Source organism: Bos javanicus, chromosome X, assembly GCF_032452875.1.
Source record: "Bos javanicus breed banteng chromosome X, ARS-OSU_banteng_1.0, whole genome shotgun sequence".
NCBI lineage: Eukaryota > Metazoa > Chordata > Mammalia > Artiodactyla > Bovidae > Bos > Bos javanicus.
Genome location: NC_083897.1, coordinates 2,765,098 through 2,781,594, shown reverse-complemented (window position 1 = coordinate 2,781,594; position 16,497 = coordinate 2,765,098). Strand labels below are relative to the sequence as shown.

At 39.6% G+C, this 16,497-nt stretch overlaps 1 protein-coding gene across 1 annotated transcript in view; it reads right to left on the bottom strand.

The window, feature by feature from the left end:
* LOC133242244 (uncharacterized) overlaps positions 1–16,497 on the bottom strand; it is a 69,956-nt gene that overhangs the window by 27,680 nt on the left and 25,779 nt on the right. The window lies entirely within an intron of this gene.

Here is a 16,497-nt window from a genome sequence, read left to right as displayed (position 1 = left end):
AGGGACTGCTACTTTTGGAATGTACTGAGTCTGCTTTGTGGAATATAAGCTGTACATAGAACATAGGCTTATTGCAAACTTCCATGCTGACATGTCTCGGCAAGTGAGTACTTAGCTGCTCCAGGGTACACAGTGGATTTTTTCAGGGAGTGTGAAGCTAGATTCTTTCAAAATCATTCTCAGGAATATTGGATTTAAACCCATATTATAGGAATCAACATAAGGCTAGGGCCTAATTTCAATATTATTTCTCAGAAATATTGAATTTAAGCCCATATTATAGGAATCTATCTTTTTATCACCTTAACACTAAGTACGATGCTTCTTACTTTTTATGCATCTTCATCTATTAATGAACATTTAATAAATGTTTTCTGGCTGGCATTGAAAAAAAATCTCATCAATGGTTTCACCAGATCAAATAAACCTTGTTGGGCAAGATACTCCTGTATGAAAATACAGGAAGGGAAGGCACAGCAGTAGAGTAGTTAATCTGCTATAGGAAGTCTTCTATCTGTCACTTCTCTGAGTGGGCAATGACCAAAATTATCAATGACCTTGTAATGCCAATTCCAATGGACTCCCTTTCCACCTTATCTTGTTAGGCCATTCTGTATTGCATAATAATGCTGATACTCTCTTCTCTTTTGCTTCTTTCTTGCCTTTCTTCCTATTTCTGTGACTGCTCTCTTTCATCTCCTCCATAGACTCCTCTTCCAATCCCTTCTATGTTGCTTTTCTCCAACATACTGCTCTTAACTTTTTGTTGTTGTTCTTGCTCTTCCAGGGGAACTTAAACCACTCCCAGGGCTCCAACTGCCACTGGTATGCTGATGAGCTCCTTAACTCACTCCGTTTCAGCTAAACTGAACTTTCAGTTCCTAGAATTTCAAGCTCTATCCCTTCTCCCTAGAATGTTTTTCCTTGAGCTTTTCAAAAGGCTGGCCCCTTTTCATATTTCAGGTCTCATTTTATTTTATTTTTTTTTAATTTTATTTTATTTTTAAACTTTACATAATTGTATTAGTTTTGCCAAATATCAAAATGAATATGCCACAGGTATACATGTGTTCCCCATCCTGAACCCTCCTCCCTCCTCCCTCCCCATACCATCCCTCTGGGTCGTCCCAGTGCACTAGCCCCAAGCATCCAGTATCGTGTATCGAACCTGGACTGGCAACTCGTTTCTACAAACCCAGATACCAACTATATGACATTCTGGAAAAGCAAGACTGGGGAGGCAGTAAAAAGACTGTAGATTTCCAGGGGGTGGTGGGGAGGGGAGTGGTGAATTGATGGAGATTTTTAGGGCACTTAAAATACTTTGTTTGATACTAAGATGGGTACATGCCACTTGTCCAAACCCATGGGATATGCACCAAGAACGAGCCTTAATGTGCACTGTGCACCTTGTTGTTTAGCTGCTAAGTCGTGTCTGACTCTTTTGTGACCACATGAGCTTTAGCCTGCCAGGGTCCTTTTCCATGGGCTTTCCCAGGCAAGAATACAGGAGTAGGTAGCCATTTCCTTCTCCAGGGGATCTTCCAAGCCCAGGGATTGAACCTGCATCTCCTGCATTGGCAGGCGAGTTCTTTTTACCACGGAGCCACCAGGGAAGCCCACGTGCAAGATTATTATGTGTCGATGTAAGTTCATCAGTTGTAATGAACACAGCAGTCTGCTGGCAGATGTTGATAATGGGGGAGACTGTATGTATCTATGTGAGGGGGGGAATATATAGGAAATTACTGAATTTCCCATTGGATTTTGATATGAAGTTAAAACTGGTTTCAAAACATAAAGTCTTAATTTAAAAAGTTAAAATATACAAATAAGTGACAAACCCATCAAAAGTAGCTCCCACAAATCATTATCTTCTATCTCAGCACCTGGTTTCCTTCCAAGAACTTGTTCCAATTACTGTTTTATTTAGTTACTTTCTATCCCCCTCTCACCCACTGATAGCTTCATAAGAACAGAGATTATGCTTCTGAACTACATTTAAGGAGATTTTCTCCTCCCTGCAACAATTTTCTTAATAAAAATCTAATTATGTTGCTTTCGTGCTCCCTGACACCTAAAACATGAAATCCAACTCCTAGACATGAGGACACAATCATCTGGTCCCCACTGACCTCTTCAAGTCTATCTCAGTTGCTGAGTCCAAACTAAATCCTAACTTGAGTGCTGCAGAGAAATGTTGCTCAATTACTGTTTCCTGTCCTTCCATTTCCCCTCAGTTCTCTGTAGGCTTCCTTTATCCTAATGGTATTTCTGATGCGCATCAATGTGTGCTTTCCTCTACTGGACAATAAGTCTTCACACTGTATCCTTGACACAAAGTCTGACACCAGGAATTGCCCATCCAGTCACTGTTCGTTAAATGAGTTATTTCTGAATCACTTTCTCTTAGTTTCTTGTCATATGTTTCCACTGAACTCAGTTTTTCATTTATTTCTTTATTCACAAAATTGCGTTAAAGAATGGCAATTTAAAAATAAACCTTCAAAATCAACTACTTTCTCTGTCAATTTACGACAATAAGTTGCCATACAAATAATGACAAAAAAGTTGCCCAGCTAGCCTATTCCACAAATCAGTTAACTGCATTTCTCTTGCTGGAGTTATACATATCAGGGTGGAGGCCTAGACTGTGCCTTTCCATAATTTTAACTTCATCTTGGTTTCTGATGCTTTTAATTCTTTTTAAAAATCTATCAAAAATAGACCAGAAATAAATCTTTGCTATCTGTTTGAGTCATATTTATTCTGAAAAGCCTAGTCTGAAGTTTTAGTTTACATGAGGTAAATGGCCTGAAAATTTGGAGTCCCCAGATACAATTAGCCCTGAAAAGAAGGATTTATTCATCTGAACATGTATTGAGTACCTACCACTTGCAACAGATCACACAAGGCCCTGGGACTTTGTAAGTGGTCTCTGCTTTCAAAGTGCTTATACATGACCTCACTCACAGCTTACATATCTTCAGCATGATAATACTTTAAGTACTTTAAAAAGAAGCCAAAGAGAAGAAAGATTGGCAATTGGTAATTTTAAAATGATACTCCTCAAAGCAGCCTACTGGGAAAAAAAAAAAAGGTATACCAAGATGAAATTAAAAGCACATGCTGATTTTAGGGAATCAGTGGTCAGGCCCTCTTTTTGTATTTTGCTGTTCTGTATTAATGTTTACGAAGGCAGGATTTACTGGCTTCATCATATGAGGTCTGGAGATCCTATTCCCCTGATCTTTCTTACCATGAAGCAAGACCACTTGGAGCCACAAAGATTTGTTCCCTACCTTACTAATGAATGCTCACAGTGAGGCAAAGATGTTTCAGCAACACTTCAGACTGCCCATTTTTAAGAAAAGCAAGATGAATATCAAATAGTTTTTTCATTAATGGGTTGTGGCCTCCATTATTTAAAAGTTGACTCTACAAAACATAAAAAAAAAATGTTTTTTGCAGAAACAGTTTATGCTGCTCCCCCTAAAATGAGAGAACAGGTTTACCAATACCTGTTGATCAAACCACTGCTTGAAAAATAACAATAAGTAGCTTAACATAATCTAAAAGCATTTGTGCCATCTTTCAACTTGGAAATCACAAAACACTATATAAACTACATCCATACTTAACTGCATAATTTTACACAGAAGAAAAAATTTCTTTTTTCAGTATAACACAACAAATGCAGAACTAGTATGGGAAGTATATTTTCTATTGACCTAATCCTATTGCTTCTCAATTAAGAAATCAGTAAATTAAAAATGGATACAAGATAACTAGTTTTTGTATTTCTCTGACAGAAACGATGTAAGAAACAAAGTAATGTAAGAATTAAGGAAAACATTAATTCTGTTTTAAAAGTCTATTATCTAATTTGCTTTTAATGTATGTTTAGTACATGTTTAGCCACTGGTGACAAATTAAACCCTCTATGAATAGAGAAAATAACAGGTATCACAATTGAAAGACTACACAAACTGCTTGAAGGTTCCTTAGATACTAATCAGAAATAGGCTGCAGAATCTCTTTATGAAGTATTAAATATGTTCGGACTAATGTGCAACCCCAATTCATTTTTTATTATGCCAGTAAATAAGATATTTGATTTCAAAGTTTGCACTGTATTCCTTCCTCCTATTCAGATACTCCTTTTTTATTTAACACACAACTCTTGGTAGATGACAGGTACTATCCTAAGTGCTTTACAAATATTAACTCACTTTTTTATTGTGGGACTGGACGAGGAAAGGGGGACTGCAGATGGGCACCAAAGATCTTTTGGAGATGATGGGATAACTGGATCGTAATGATTGCACAGCTTTGTAAACTTACTAAAATAGAGCTATAAAAGAAGCTAGGATTTGTAGAGAAATATCCATTGGTTTGTGATCCTTTGTGTTTAGAAAAAAATGCATTGTTAATGTCTCCAGCCTTGCTCTCCTACACCTTAAGAAACAAATTAGCAGGTTACAACTTGGCCATAAGTAAAAACAAACACCAAAATAGAAGATGGTTATTTTGAGGCACTATCCTGCTATCTTTTTGTCTGTTGGCTTCCCAATTAAAGTATTTTCCTTGCCTCAACACATCATTTTTCAGATTCACTGACCTGTCTTGTGGCAAGCAGAGTGAGCTTGGACTCGATTATCAAGCAGACCCCAAACGTGCTGGCTACCAATGGACTCTTCCCACAGTGCTTCTTCATCCCATATGGACTCCTACAAAGGCAATGAGCATCAGGACATCCTCTGAACTTGATCTGGTCAGCTTCAAAACAATCAAAGAAATCTTCCCCTAGCCATGTGTATGAAGAATCTCAAGCTCACTATCATCATCATCATCATCATATCAGTTGAATAGCCATTACATTTTAAGAAATGATAGTTTGAGTGGAGAACAAGATGGCGGAGGAGTAGGTGGACTAGGAGTACATCTCCCTCCATGGATACATCAGGAATACACCTTCAGATACAGAAGTGCATGCAGAACACCAGCTCAGAGTCAACAGGAGTACCTGACCAGCAGAAAAGAATATATAGAACCACGCAAAAACTCAGTAGGACGAAGGAACTAAGGGGAGAAACAGGAATGTTACTAAGACTGGACATGCCCTTGGCAGATGGGGGGAACTGAAGCAGGGGTCTGATCCCCACATCGGGGCAATTGTCTGAGTCAGAGGAGAAACATTTCATGCTGAGGGTGAAACAGCTAATGTATGGCAGCCTAAATGGAATGAGAATCAGACAGTCCTTGCTGCAGCCATACGTACCCCGGACAAGGACGCAGTCCCCTAGAAGGCTAAGCAGCTGGGAGCTGGAGCGTAGAGATTATGGAGCATTCTCAGGGTGAGGGCTGCTGTTGACTGCAGAGAGAGGGACCAAGGGGATGTGAGCGAGGAGACTGTGGTGTGAAATGCCTGTGGAGGAAAGCCAGGGAGCCATGGAAGCAAGGTGATACTGCTGAGTCATGCATAGTGGGTGGAGCCATCAAATAGCCTCTCTCCCTACAGGCCCGGATCAGCTGCGGAACAATAGAGAGGCTGGCCCATCAGGTGCCTGATGCACAGAACTACAGAGTAGGACCCCACCCAGGGTGCCCCTTTAAGTGCCTGACACACCAATCTATAGAATAAGACCCCAGCCAGGGGGGCCCTCTATGTGCTGATGTGTGGAACAACAGAGAAGGACCACAGGCAAGGGGGCCCTCTAAGTGCCTGAATGGGCAGATCTATGGAGAAAGAAGAGCCAAAGAGAGGCCTTCTGATCACTAGCTACCAGAGGCTTGAAAAAAAGACTCTGATAGGGCCATAAATTCTGCGGCTGAGACAGTCCATGTCCTTGCACCCTTGGCGCCACCAGGGTCCCCGCAACCCAAGTAGCTGCATTTCCTTCACGCTCAACCCTCACTGGGGCAGATCTACCACAAGCAAAAAAAAAAAGTCTTCCGTCTATGCATGCGGGGTCACTTCAGTTGTTTCCAGCTCTTTGCAACCCTGTGGTAGGTGGCCTACCAGGCTTCTCTGTCGGGGGATTCTCCAGACAAGAATATTGGAGTGTATTGGCTAATACTGGTTGCCATATCCTTCTAGAGCACTATATTTCCTGCTGCCCTAGCCACCAACTCCCCTGAGTACCTGGTGCTTCCAGAACCCCTGCAACCCAAGCAGCTGTACTACCTCCACAACTGGCCCTCACTGGGGCAGAACCCAAATCCTCCAGGGCAGCCTCAGGAGCAAGCCTCAGGAGCAAACCCCAGTGGGTGACCCACAGGCAGAGGTGGAAATAAAATCACAATTGAAACCCCGGGCTGAGCCAAAACCTTCCCACCAGCTCTACAAGCTGCAGACTAAATCCACACAATCAACTTGGCAGACTCTGTGTCTACAGAATATATAAAAGGAAAATAAGAGCTCCCGCAAAAAAAAAAATGCACTAGTTCTGATAGCTGTGTACACTGGAGGCAAGAACACACAGGAGTAGGACCAGATTAGAATCTGAGCTACCTCCACAGCAGGTCCAGAGACCAGCACAGTGTTGGGGGCACCCTAGGGAGGTGAGGTGGACTGTGACTCCCAGCAAGGAAAAGGACTCTGACAGCAGTGGCTCAAGAGAAACATTTATTATTCTTATGTTTTGAATTGTTCTGAAGTTTCTTTTGGATTTTTTTCTTTTCTTTTCCTTTTTTATTCCTTCCCCCAATGTTGTAGTTATTGATTTTATTGGCACTATGAAATCTAATTAAACGTTTGAGGTTTTTTTTTTTAATAACACCTTTTGTTGTTATAAAACACCTTTGCTTCTATGTTGGGCTTTTGCAGTCCTGTGAAGTTTTCCTTTTTTTTTTTCCCTTTCCTCTTCCTTTTCTCTTCTTTATTCTTTAATTTTAATTTTTTAAACCTATTATTGTTTTTCCTAAAATTATTCCTTTATTTGCTTTTCCTAAAGTTCTTCTCCCTTTGCAGTTAATCTTTAATGTATATAAAACTTCTTTATTTACCTCTATTTAATTTTGTATATCTAGTCTTTCATTCCTTCCCTCTCAACATATGTGTTAGTTTTGTTTTCATTGGTTATTCCCCACTTGGAAGCTTGCTTTAGTTTTGTTTTGCAGTTTTTGCTTTAGTTAGTATTTTCTTTTTCATTTTTTAAAGCTATTTTTATTTATTTATTTTTAAAATGTATTTATTTCACTTGGAGGCTAATTACTTTAAAATATTGTAGTTGTTTTGCCATACATTAACGTGAATCAGCCAAGGGTGTACATGTGCTCCAGTTTTTTTCTTCACTGGTACATAAATTTTTGATTTCCTTTGTTGGACGGGTCAATCGATTGTACTTTGTTTTTGTTGGACTGTTTTGATTTTGCTTATGGGTATATATGTGTATATTCCATTGTTTTAATTAATATTTGCCTCATTTTGTAACTGCAATTTGTCTGAGGTTCATCTTTGGTTGCTCATTCTTGGATATTTGTTTTATCTCACTTAATTCCATAACCTGCTTATTTAACTTCTATGCAGAGTACATCATGAGAAACGCTGGGCTGGAAGAAGCACAAGCTGGAATCAAGATTGCTGGGAGAAATATCAATAACCTCATATATGCAGATGACACCACCCTTATGGCAGAAAGTGAAGAGGAACTAAAAAGCCTCTTGATGAAAGTGAAAGAGGAGAGTGAAAATGTAGGCTTAAAGCTCAACATTCAGGAAACGAAGATCATGGCATCTGGTCCCATCACTTCATGGGAAATAGATGGGGAAACAGTGGGAACAGTGTCAGACTTTATTTTTGGGGGCTCCAAAATCACTGCAGATGGTGACTGCAGCCATGAAATTAAAAGACGCTTACTCCTTGGAAGAAAAGTTATGACCAACCTAGACAGCATATTGAAAAGCAGAGACATTACTTTGCCAACAAAGGTTCGTCTAGTCAAGGCTATGGTCTTTCCAGTGGTCATGTATGGCTGTGAGAGTTAGACTGTGAAGGAAGCTGAGTGCCGAAGAATTGATGCTTTTGAACTGTGGTGTTGGAGAAGACTCTTGAGAGTCCCTTGAGCTGCAAGGAGATCCAACCAGTCCATTCTGAAGGAGATCAGCCCTGGGATTTCTTTGGAAGGAATGATGCTAAAGCTGAAACTCCAGTACTTTGGCCACCTCATGCGAAGAGTTGACTCAATGGAAAAGACTCTGATGCTGGGAGGGGTTGGGGGCAGGAGGAGAAGGGGATGACAGAGGATGAGATGGCTGGATGGCATCACTAAATCAATGGACGTGAGTCTGAGTGAACTCCGGGAGTTGGTGATGGACAGGGAAGCCTTGTGTGCTGGGATTCATGGGGTTGCAAAGAGTCGGACACGACTGAGTGACTGAACTGAACTGAATGCCATAACAAATCACTTGTAAAATCTTCACTCCTTACCAGACATCAAGTCCTGAGCCTTTGGAGTGGGAGCAGTGACTCCAAGGCCCTAGACGACCAGAGAACTAACCCTAGGTAGTATCAAATGGTGAGAAATCCCACAAAGGAAAGCACTTGAATACAAGACCCAGCATCACCCAACACTAGTAACACCCTGTGCAGGATGCTTCATCCCCACAAACAAAACAAAACTACAAACCAAATCAGCAGCAGCAGGATTCCAACCTCATTCAGCCTTGCCCAAGAAAGGAAAAACAAACAAACAAACAAAAAAATACTCAGCACAAATTTCAACCTATATGAAGATTACACAAACCACTGGACCAACTTTAGGAGGGCAGACCAAAAGGAAGAAAGAACTCAACCTTGAAGCCTGGGAAAAGGAGACCTCAAACACCATAAGGTGAAGAGAAAATAATGAAAAGGCAGAGAAAAAATGCACAGATGAAGGGACAAACTAGAAACACAGAAAGTCCAAATAAACGAAGAGGAAATAGGCAAACTACCTGAAAAAGAATTCAGAATAATGATACTAAAGATGATCAAAAACCTTGAGAATAGAATGGAGAAAATGCAAGAATCAACTAACAAAGACCTAGAAGAATTAAAGAATAAATATACAAAGACAAACGACACAATTACTGAAATTAAAAATACTCTAGAAGGAATTAATAGCAGAATATCTGAAGCAGAAGAAGGGATCAGTTAGCTGGAAGATAAAGAGGTGGAAATAACTGATGAAGAGCAGATTAAAGTAAAAAGAATGAAAAGAACTGAGGATAGTCTCAGAGACCTCTGGGACAATATTAAATGCACCAACATTAGAATTATGGGGGTCCCAGAAGAAGAGAAAAAGAAAGGGTATGAGAAAAGTTGTTAAAAGATTATAATTGAAACTTTCCACAACATGGAAAAGGAAATGGCCAATCAAGTCCAAGAGGTGCAAAGAGTCCCATACAGGATAAACCCAAGGAGAAACATGCCAAGACACATACGAATCAAACTAACAAAGACTAAACACAAAGAAAGAATATTAAAAGCAGCAAGGGAGAAGCAACAAGTAACATACAGGGAAACTCCATAAGTTTAACAGCTGATCTTTCAGCAGAAACTGTGCAGGCCAGAAGGGAATGGCACAATATATTTAAAGTACTGTGCTGGGAGCCACCATGGGAGATCCCACCCAGGACAAAGGCCATGTGGAGAGGACCTGGCAGGCAAAGGCAGAACAGGACTTGAGGGACTCCCTGGACCTGCTCGAGCATCGACCCCGAAACCAAAATCTGTCTGTCTACTGTTTGTTATATTATGCCTTTCACCAACTCTTATGACATTTATAGGGGGCTATCCCTGACCACCTTTCTCTGAAAAAAAAAAAATCAACTTAGGGCTCTAGTTAATAAGTCTCCTGGACTTGAAAGGAGCATTTTTACTTTAACCCCTCTGTTACGGCAGGTTTATCCACACTGTTGCAACTAACACACATGATTGTTCACAACACCCCAAGCATAACCTTCGAGCAATAAAAAAGCTTTATTAGAATAATACTGCATTGTTGAGCCAATGTTTGCTACCGAGTTTCCTTGTCCTTTACCCAATGTGCGTCTGGGAGTGCATTAGCAAGTATAGTTGGTATGCAAGAAAAACAAGCAGTAGCCTTGGCATTAGCAACATAAAACCCTTGAGTTAGTAAGTTCTTTCTTTGTTGTAACCCACTGCACCCTTGATCCATAAGAATGTAGCTCTGTTTCCTGAGGCAGACTGCAGACTGGAAAGATAAAGGGAAAGCAGGTTTTCTGGGTGACCAACCTTTATCCAGAAAGACTTACAAAATGTTAACAGGCCACAGGGCCAGAAGATGATGTACACAACATAAGACCCTTGTTTATGAAAAGCTATGCAGAAAATGTCCTGGTTTTGATAAAGGTGAAACTGATGTAATGTTGAGCTGACTCTGCATGACTTTGTATCTTTCACTTCTGGAAATGTGTAACTTAGGGTATAAAAGCTGCTTTTCAAAATAAAACTGCAGACCCGGCTTCATCAGAGCTTGGTCTCCCCATGTCATTCTTTTTGTCCTTTTCTCTCCTTTTCTCTCTCTGTTCTTCTTTCCGGATGACTACTTGGAGCACAAGGGCTCTCTGTTCACTTTTTCGCCTGGGCTTCTAAGACCCGATCGGGAAGGCGCCCTGTGTCTTCACCAGGGAGAGGGCATCCTGCATCCTCACCCCTCTGAAAGGGCACCTGTGGCCTCTGTGAACAGAGCAAGTTCCGTGTCAGGAACTTTATTGGCTTTCTGTGTAAACCAAAGAAGATCAAGCCTCTTTCTCTCTTTACTTTCCTTATTGCCAATGCCATCATCCTGAGAGAATCCCTGGATCCAATGGGGGCTGGACCCCGGTAGTAATGAAATGGAAAAATCTACAACCAAGATTACTCTACCTGGCAAGGATCTCATTCAAAATTAATGGAGAAATCAAAAACTTTTCAAACAAGCAAAAGTTAAGAGAATTCAGTACCATCAAACCAGCTTTACAACAAATGTTACAGGGACTATATACTCAGGAAATACACGAGAAGAAAAAGATCTACAAAAACAAACCCCAAACAATTAAGACAACGGCGTTAGGAATATATCAATAATTACTTTAAGTGCAAACGATTTAAATGCTCCAACCAAAAGACAGACTAGCCGAATGGATACAAAAACAAGACTCATGTATATGCTGTCTACAAGAAACCCACTTCACACCTAAAGACACATATAGACTGAAAGTGAGAGGATGGAAAAATATATTCCATGGAAATGGAAAGCAAAAGAAAGCTGGGGTAGCAATCCTCATATTAGACAAAGTAGACCTTAGGATAAAGAATATTACAAGAGATAAGGAAGGACACTACATAATGATCAAGGGATCAATCCAACAGGAAGACATAACAATTGTAAACATCTATGCACCCAACATAGGAGCACCTCAATACATAAGCTAAGCACTAACGGACAGAAAAGGAGAATTTGACAGTAACACAATAATAGTAGGAGACTAACACCCCACTCACACCAATGGACAGATCATCAAAACAGAAAATTAATAATGAAACACAAGTCTTAAATGATACATTAGATGAAATGGGTCTCATTGATATCTTCAGGACATTCCATCCAAATGCAGAATACACCTTTTTCTCAAGTGCACATGGAATATTCTCCAGGATTTGACCACATCTCGGGTCACAAATGAAACCTCAGTAAATTTAAGAAAATTGAAATAATATCAAGCATCTTTTCTGACCACGCTATGAGATGAGATGAGGTTTTTTCACAAGAAAAAAACTGTAAGAAACACAAACAGCTGGAGATTGAACAACACGTTTCTAAAGAACCAACAGGTTACTGAAGAAATCAAAAGGGAAATCAAAAAATTTCAGAAAAAAATGACAATGAAAACACGACAACTCAAAACGGGATGCAGCAAAAGCAGTTCTAAGAGGGAAGTTGATAACAATACAATCCTACCTCAAGAAACAAGAAAAACATTGAACAGACAACCTAACTTTACACCTAAAACAACTGGAAAAAGAACAAAAAAACTGAAAATTAGTAGAAGGAAAGAAATCAAAAGATCTGAGCAGAAATAAATGAAAAAGAAAGGAAAGAAACAATAATAAGGATTAATAAAACGAAAAGCTGGTTCTTTGAGAAGATCAACAAAATTGACAAACCCTTAGCCAGACTCATTAAGAAAAAAAGAGAGAAGAATCAAATCAACAAAGTTATAAATGCAGAGGTTACAACACATGATGCAGAAATACAAAGGATTATAAGAGACTATTACAAACAAGTATATGGCAATAAAATGGATAAACTGGAAGAAAAGGACAGATTCATAGAAAAGTTCAGTCTTCCATGACTGAACCAGGAAGAAAGAGATATTATGAACAGCCCAATTACAAGCACTGAAATTGAAAATGTGATCAAAAATCTCCCAAAAAACAAAAGCCCAGGACCTGATGGCTTCACAGGAGAACTCTATCAAACATTTAGAGAAGAGCTAATGTTTATCTTTGTAAAACTCTTTCAAAAACTTGCAGAGAAAAAAAAAAAAACAAAAAACACTTGCAGAGAAAGGAACACTTCCAAACTCATTCTATGAGGCCACCATCACCATGATACCAAAACCAAAGACAACACCAAAAAAGAAAACGACAGGCCAATAACACTGATGAACATAGATTCAAAAATCCTCAACAAAATTTTAGCAAACAGAATTCAATAACACATTAAAAAGCTCATAGACCATGATGAAGTTGGGTTTATTCCAGGGATGCAAGGATTCATCAACATAGGCAAATGAATTAATGTGATACGCCATATTAACCAATGGAAAGATAGAAACTGTATAATCTGAATAGATGCAGAAAAACCCTTTGACAAAATTCAGCACCCATTTATGATTAAAACTCTTAGAAAAATGGGCATAGAATGAACCTACCTCAACATCAAATCAGATCAGATCAGAGAGTCGCTCAGTCGTGTCCGACTCTCTGCGACCCCATGAATCGCAGCACGCCAGGCCTCCCTGTCCATCACCAACTCCCGGAGTTCACTCAAACTCACGTCCATTGATTTAGTGATGCCATCCAGCCATCTCATCCTCTGTCATCCCCTTCTCCTCTTGCCCCCAATCCCTCCCAGCATCAGAGTCTTTTCCAGTGAGTCAACTCTTCACATGAGGTGGCCAAAGTACTGGAGTTTCAGCTTTAGCATCATTCCTTCCAAAGAAATCCCAGGGCTGATCTCCTTCAGAATGGACTGGTTGGATCTCCTTGCAGTCCAAGGGACTCTCAAGAGTCTTCTCCAACACCACAGTTCAAAAGCATCAATTCTTTGGCGCTCAGCCTTCTTCACAGTCCAACTCTCACATCCATACATGACCACAGGAAAAACCATAGCCTTGACTAGATTTGTTGGCAAAATAATTTCTCTGCTTTTTAATATGCTATCTAGGTTGGTCATAACTTGCCTTCCAAGGAGTAAGCATCTTTTAATTTCATGGCTGCAGTCACCATCTGCAGTGATTTTGGAGCCCAGAAAAATGAAGTCTGACACTGTTTCCACTGTTTCCCCATCTATTTCCCATGAAGTGGTGGGACTGGATGCCATGATCTTCGTTTCCTGAATGTTGAGCTTTAAGCCTACATTTTCACTCTCCTCTTTCACTTTCATCAAGAGGCTTTTTAGTTTCTCTTCACTTTCTGCCATAAGGGTGGTGTCATCTGCACATCTGAGGTTATTGATATTTCTCCCGGCAATCTTGATTCCAGCTTGTGTTTCTTCCAGTCCAGTGTTTCTCATGATGTACGCTGCATATAAGTTAAATAAGCAGGGTGACAATATACAGCCTTGACGCACTCCTTTTCCTATTTGGAACCAGTCTGTAGTTCCATGTCCAGTTCTAACTGTTGCTTCCTGACCTGCATACAAATTTCTCAAGAAGCAGATCAGGTGGTCTGCTATTTCCATCTCTTTCAGAATTTTCCACAGTTTATTGTGATCCACACAGTCAAAGGCTTTGGCATAGTCAATAATGCAGAAATAGATGCTTTTCTGGAACTCTCTTGCTTTTTCCATGATCCAGCGGATGTTGGCAATTTGATCTCTGGTTCCTCTGCCTTTTCTAAAACCAGCTTGAACATCAGGAAGTTCACGGTTCACGTATTGCTGAAGCCTGGCTTGGAGAATTTTGAGCATTACTTTACTAGCGTGTGAGATGAGTGCAATTGTGCAGTAGTTTGAGCATTCTTTGGCATTGCTTTTCTTTGGGATTGGAATGAAAACTGACCTTTTCCAGTCCTGTGGCCACTGCTGAGTTTTCCAAATTTGCTGGCATATTGAGTGTAGCACTTTCACAGCATCATCTTTCAGAATTTGGAATAGCTCAACTGGAATTCTGTCACCTCCACTAGCTTTGTTCGTAGTGATGCTTTCTAAGGCCCACTTGACTTCACATTCCAGGATGTCTGGTGCTAAGTCAGTGATCACACCATCGTGATTATCTGGGTCATGAAGATCTTTTTTGTACAGTTCTTCTTTGTATTCTTGCCATCTCTTCTTAATATCTTCTGCTTCTGTTAGGTCCATATCGTTTATGTCCTTTATCGAGCCCATCTTTGCATGAAATATTCCTTTGGTATCTCTGATTTTCTTGAAGAGATCTCTAGTCTTTCCCATTCTGTTGTTTTCCTCTATTTCTTTGCATTGATCGCTGAAGAAGCCTTTCTTATCTCTTCTTGCTATTCTTTGGAACTCTGCATTCAGAAGTTTATATCTTTCCTTTTCTCCTTTGTTTTTCACTTCTCTTCTTTTCAAGGTCATATAAGATAAAACTACAGTAAACATCATTCTCAATGGTGAAAAACTGAAAACATTCCCCCTAAGATGAGGAACAAATTCACCACTAGTCAACATAGTTTTGGAAGTCGTAGCTACAGCAGTCACAGAAGAAAAAGAAATAAAAGGAATCCAGATGGAAAAGAAGAAGTAAAGCTCTCACTGTTTGCAGATGACATGATAATGTAGATAGAAAACCCGAAAGATACTATCAGAAAATTAATAGACCTAATAAGTGAATTTAGCAAAGTTGCAGGATACAAAATCAGTACTCAGAAATCACTTGCATTTCTATATACTAACAACGAAAAATCAGAAAAAGAAATTAAGGAATTAATCCCATTCACCATTGCAACAGAAAGAATTAAATATCTAGGAATAAACTACCTAAGGAAGCAAAAGAACTGTACACAGAAAATTATAAGACACTGATGAAAGAAATCAAAGACGACATAAACAGATGGAAGGATATTCCATGTTCCTGGGAAGGAGGAATCAATATTGTGAAAATGACTATACTACCAAATGCAATCTATAGATTCAGTGTGATCCCTATCAAATGACCAATGGCACTTTTCACAGAACTAGAACAAAATATTTCACCATTCCTATGGAAACACATAACACCCTGAATAGCCAAAGCAATACTGAGAAAGAAGAACAGAATTGGAGGCATCAACTTTCCTGATTTCAAATTATAGTACAAAGCTGCAGTCATCGAGACAGTATGTTACTGGTAGAAAAACAGAAATATAGACCAATGGAACAAGATAGAAATCCCAGAAATAAACCCATGCACCTATGGGTATCTTATTTCTGACAAAGGAGGCAAGAATATACAATGGCAGAGACAGCCTCTTCAATGAATGGTGCTGGGAAAATTGAACAGCTACATGTAAAAGAATGAAATTAGAACACTTCCTAACAGCACACACAAAGATAAACTCAAAATGGATTAAAGACCTAAATGTAAGGCCAGAAACTATACAACTCTTAGAGGAAAACATAGGCAGAACACTCGATGACATAAATCAAAGCCAGATCCTCTATGACCCACCTCCTAGAGTACTGGAAATTAAAACAAAAGTAAACAAGTGGGACCTGATTAAACTTAAAAGCCTTTGCACAGCAAAAGGTACTATAAGCAAGGTGAAAAGACAACCCTCAGAATGGGAGAAAAAAATAGCAAATAAAACAACAGACACAGGATTAATTTCCAAAATATACAAGTAGCACATACAACTCAATACCAGAAAAACAAACAACCCAATCAAAAAGTGGGGAAAAGAGCAAAACAGACATTTCTCCAAAGAAGACATACAGATGGCTAACAAACACATGAAAAGATACTCAACATTGCTCATTATTAGAGAAATGCAAATCAAAACTACAATGAGGTATCACCTCATACCGGTCAGAATGGCCATCATCAAAAAGTCTACAAACAATGAATGCCGGAGAGCATGTGGAGAAAAGGGAATGCCCTTGCACTGTTGGCGGGAATGTAGATTGATACAGCCACTATGGCAGACGATATGGAGATTCCTTTAAAAACTAGGAATAAAACTGCCATATGACCCAGCAGTCCCACTCTTAGGCATATACCCTGAGGAAACCAAAACTGAAAAAAATGCATGTATCCCATTGTCCACTGCAGCACTCTTTACAATACCTA